Raw genomic sequence first — 6,000 nt, forward strand, 5'->3', positions numbered from 1 at the left:
TAGTAGGCCTGGCCTGGCCTGGCCTGGCCTTACTTTACCCCTCACGGCCTACTAATTAATTCCCTTTGTTTTGAAATTTGAGATTCATGATCAAGTCCTTATACAAAGCTGTGTTTTTGGATATCAATATCAGCTCCTGATCAATATCTGAACGAGGAAGTTGTAGCTAGTGGCTGCTGAACTGCTACCCGAAAACAAAACGTCTGATGTATCAATAACTTCGAGTGTTATGCAACCGATCATATGTATCAAACCTCACGGTTGGTTGGCTATCCATGCCAATTTGGACGAGGACAGAACAGTTCCAGGTTTTTAAATATATGGATTTTATTCATCCAATATTTTATATTTATATATTACATTATGTTTTTATTAAAATAGGTAGGATAAGATATATCAAACATAGCTTACATATAGACACGATTATTATATTATTCAGAGTTTAACCTGAAACACCAGTTTCATTTCAGCAACATCAACAATCTTTATCACTTCATTAAGCTAGGTGAATGTTTTTTTTTCCGAGTAATGCGATGATGATGCTCACTAGCTAAGAATTCTAGCAAACAACTACCATTCATAAAGTTTGGAGTTCACTTAAACATAAACAAAATCCATAAATTAAATAGAAATACGTGGAATTCAAACCCAAACCACTTCGAATGTTTCAAACAAGCTAGAGTAAAAATTGAAACTCCTTTTGCCATCCACTCATTTTTTCTTTTGTCAATTCCAGATTCTCCATCCTTATTTCCATGTTCACTCTTGTGAGCGAAAGCTTTGTTACTTCAGGAAAATCTTCAGTAGTAAAATTGGAAAAAGTTTCCATCATCTTGTTCGACAACCCTCCATTCACCATTTTCTTGACGACTGCTACTAAATTCAATGAAAAACTCTCAGCAACTCGTTTGGATGCCACCCCCAGTAAGTCTCCGTGAACATCTTCATCTTCAATGCATTATTCATTTGATGCAGAGGGATGGCCTGCAAAATGTTTCACATTCAAAGTCCCAAGCCCTTCCAAAACAATGTGTCCCGTGTCTATATCAGAAGTAGTAATCTCTAGCACCTTGTGCTCTTTCAAAGATAAGCTAACTTGTGGATCGCAGGTTTGTACATAATTCTTCTCCAATTCTATTGTACCCTGAAGTTTTCTTTTAAATCCATTCATCATATCCTCAAGGGCGCCTCCAGCGGCTTTTTCAGTGGTCTTTGGCACAATCAATTAGGACCCTCATGGTAACCTCGTTAATATAACCCGACACATTTCCAACATGTGAGTTAAGAACTCTAGACGCATACTCAATACGTTTTTCAAGAAGGCTGTCGAATATAGTGGAAGGTGTGAACGTTGATGGGCGCACCCCGTTTTGCTGTCAAGTTCACCCAGAAGAAAATGACGTTAGTAAACGTCTTTTAATCCTTTAAGTGTTTGATACAAATTCTTAAGTTTTTTACTAATCTCTCCGCCAAGTGCATATCTTAAGTAAATAGGCTTTGCATCAACAAAATCATGGACTCTTTTTGGACCAAAATTATGGTAGGCACACTGATTACCCAGATATGCATTTGGCGGAAAGATTAGCAAAAAAACTTAAAAATTGTATCAAACACTTAAAGGATTAAAAGACGTTTACCGACATCCTTTTTTTCTGGATGAACTTGACAGCAAAACTGGGTGTGCCCATCAACATTCACGCCTTCTACTTTATTCGACCACGATTGCGTATGTGTAACGACCCGACTTTTTCGACTTGCTTTTATGCCTTGTATTTTAGCGAAACTGCGTTTTTGTGCGTACTGCGTTACTTTATTACTCCGGAACCCTGGCACACGTGTTTTATATTCATATATACTTAAAAACGTACCCTGGGGTATGTAGAATGCTTAACTTGTCCATTGGATGCTTTATAACCGTTTGTGTTACTTGCCGTTACGAATAAACCGCGGACTGCGCGTACGTTTGAATTTTGTCGGAACCGGAACTTTTGGACTGCGAAATATTAATTATTATTTTCTAATAATAATTACCTGGGCTTTTGGATGCTTAATTTTATTTATTTAATTGCTAAAGCCCAATAGTTAGTCTTGTTGGACTTTCTACCTTGTTGGGCTCAAGTCCACCCTACTCTAGCTAGTGACCCAATTAATTAGCCCAAGTATTATTACTAGTGGCCCATAATAATAAATAAATTAATTAATGAGTCATACTAGCATAATGGATAAGGTTTATCTAAATGTTACATAAGATTCTAGCAAAAGGACACACTTTAGACACCATTAGCAAAAAAGCAAGTTTTTGTCTCCCCCTCCCCCCTCTAATGCCGTCCACCACCACCACCATGGTTGTAATGACCCGAAAATTTTCAAACAACTTTAAACTTTATCTTTATATCATTAGATAAATATTTCAAACATATATATTACGTATAAATTTACGATTCTAAATAAAAATATATATATATTTTAACTTAGTCATAAAACGTCCTGATTTAAAATAATATATTTTGACAAACAACGAGTCACTGATTTATAGAAGCAAATGACCACAACGCTCAATTTTATAAGTTACATTTATTATAAGGTAATTTTTTTGATAAGTAAGTCAAATTATTGATAAGGGTACACGTCGCATAACGTAAAAGGCTAGTTTTCTAAACGTATGAAAGTGCGCTTGAAAAACCGAAAGTGGTACATGAGTCGAGTGATAACGTACGAGTCATTTGAACAAAAATTACATTTTTACTACGCACGTAAATATAATATAATATTTAATTAATTCTAAAGATTAAATATATTATATATTAAATAATATATAAATATATATTACATATGAAATAAGTGTCGGTAAGAAATGGAAGTGGATACCAGCTGTTTTAGATGAGCATGCGATCGCATGCTTAAACCATACACATCCCATGCGATCGCATGGGATGGATGGATTGGTCATGTGCTATAAAAAGCCTTTTTACTTCGTATATTAAACACACACATGCACGACTACATATTACTCCCTCTGTTGTTTATATTTATATTATTATTATTATAGAAATTAGTAATATTATTAATCTTATTAATATTAGTATTATGAGTGATATTATTGAGTATTATACATAAAATATTACGACGAGGTCATGAGCGAGCTATTTCGAAACGAGTTTTATGAGAAGGATAGGGCTAAGAAAATTATGGGTTATAGCTATGGAGGTGATGGGTAATGTTCGAGGGTATGCTCATGAGGTCAAACTAGTGTTTATCATCTCCGTTGCGTCTACGTACCTTTCCTGCAATATTGAATCTCAATATTGATACGTTGAGATCTACGATTAATTTGCATTCCGAGTTTCGGTCACATTTCAATGAATGACCTTATGTGCTGCTAAGGTGAGTTTATAGATCCCTTTTTAATTGCTTTTGCAATATATATTTTTGGACTGAGAATACATGCACTTTATTTTAAACACAATGGATACAAGTACATACTAAATTCTACACTGAGTTTGAACCGAAAATCCCTTAGCTTTGGTAACTAGCAACTGCCAATTATAAGAACTGGTAGGCGCGAGTAGTTGTATATGGATCCATAGGGCTTGACATCCCCGTCTGTTCCAGGTATAGAAACCCTAGCCTGAACTATAAAACAAATGTATGCTATTTGAGTTTAGTACACGTTGGTTTGCGTGTATTGTACACGTTAGTTTGCGTGTATTGTACATGTTGGTTGCATGTATGTTAAAACAGGGGTACTTATTATAAACGTTAAAGCTTAGTTACCAGGGTGCTCAATTTTGTAGAATATTTTGATAAACGTTTCGGATGAAACAACTGAAATCTTGTGATCCACCTTTATATACAGATTATACGATACATTAAAACTATGAACTCACCAACCTTTGTGTTGACACTTGTTAGCATGTTTATTCTCAGGTTTTCTAGAAGTCTTCCGCTGTTTGATTATATGTTAGACAAGCTATGTGCATGGAGTCTTACATGGCATATTTTTCAAGGAAATGTTGCATTCACCAAATCATCACCATGTATCTTATTTGACTGCATTGTCAGCGTAAGTACTATTGTAAACTATTATTTATGGTGATTGTCTATATGTAGAAATCATCAGCTGTCGAAAACCTTTGATTTAAATATTTATTTATGGTGTGCCTTTTCAAAAGAATGCAATGTTTACAAAACGTATCATATAGAGGTCAAATACCTCGCAATGAAATCGATGAATGACGTGTTCGTCCATATGGATTTGGAGCGATCGTCACAGTTGGTATCAGAGCTTGAGGTCATAGGGAACCAGAATTTGCATTAGTGTGTTTAACTGGTAATTGTTAGAATGCATTAGTGAGTCTGGACTATGATCGTACCTGTTTTTACTGAGTTTTACTTATCATTTCTTGTCGGAAATTACATGCTTATCATTCTTAAGTATAAACACGTTTCCTGCATTTACTGCATAGATAGTGTACCGACAAAATTCATATCTTAGCATATCTGTTACTGTAAACTTTTCCTGACATCTTCCGAAAATTTCTCCGTAATTTACGGGATTTTGGTATTATATATACATATGTAAATTATGTATTGAAGAGTACCAATCTAAATTCTATAATCTATTTCATATCAAAAATCATCTCTCTAATTATACAAGATGGATCCCGTATCTAGTTCAAATTCCTTAAATTCCGACAGCTATTCCGATATGGATATTCATCTGAACTCCGAAGACAGTGTAACCGGAATGGATCAACCAATCAGCCATCACCTATTCTGGATGAATTGGGTATGGGTTCGTAGTCTACTTAATCATTGGAGACAAGAAGAAGGCGATCCCTTCCATCCACCACATTGCCCTCTTGGCGAAGAACCTGAAGCACTTACCGGAGAACCTGTTCGTAATACCATTTTCTCTCTCATCTTCAGAGTATCTCGTCATGATTATATACTATCTCGAATTTTGGATCTTATTCATCCACTCGTCCGAACCGACAATCACCCCGGTATAACAGAAGAAGTTAACGAGCTTCGCGCTCGGATAGTGGCTTTAGAGAATATGGTGCAAGGGTTACAAGTACCAGCAGCAGCACCGGCAGCAACAGTAGCACCATCAGCCACACCAACAGTACCATCACCACCACCAACACCAACATCCGCATCCCACACCTCAACATCACATTCTGTACCTCGAACATCAACGTCATACGCACCATAGATGCCAAGGAGTACCAACAACAATAACCGATGAAGTATTGATTCATAACTTCATTGGAGAAATATTCTACGCCAATTATGTAATATCTAAAGTTTTAGAGATTATATTCTAGTCCTAATCAAAAACCAGATGAGATTAATATTATGTTAACTCATTAAATCCATGATTACATCTAAAGAAAATATATATGTAGGTATATTTTCATAAAGATTGTAATTGAAAAATCCTTTTGTACAAACTGTTAATGGTGAGAATATTTTAACGGGTAGGTAATACCCGAGATATATATAAAGTCACAATTAATATGTTCGATTTTGATTAAGCAAATCATCAACTATACCCACTACTTTCACAACGAGATACATTATTTCATAGAAATCAAAATAACTATTCGCATCCAAATTTGATTACATATTCTGATTTTGAAAAATCAGAATCCAAGCCAAGATTTAACAGAAAACATCACTCTTAGATTCTTACATCTTTCAAATGTTATACTTTGACTTCAAAACTGTGCTAGAACATCACTTCTATTCATAAACCCAGGAAAAAAAATTTGTATCGTTCGAAATTCTAGAACATCATATGTATCTTGACAATTACAATCTTCATGCAAACCCTTCAAACTTTTGAAAACACCTCGGATTGATAAACGACGATTCGGTTATGATAACTTTGAATGCTGATGAATCAGCAAAAACTGTAAACGACCTTAACAGCCAAAAGTTTGATGATAAAGAATAGTGTGTTGGCAAAGCTCAGAAAAAGAGAAGGTTTGGAAC

Source organism: Rutidosis leptorrhynchoides, chromosome 6, assembly GCF_046630445.1.
Source record: "Rutidosis leptorrhynchoides isolate AG116_Rl617_1_P2 chromosome 6, CSIRO_AGI_Rlap_v1, whole genome shotgun sequence".
In the NCBI taxonomy this organism is placed as follows: Eukaryota; Viridiplantae; Streptophyta; class Magnoliopsida; order Asterales; family Asteraceae; genus Rutidosis; species Rutidosis leptorrhynchoides.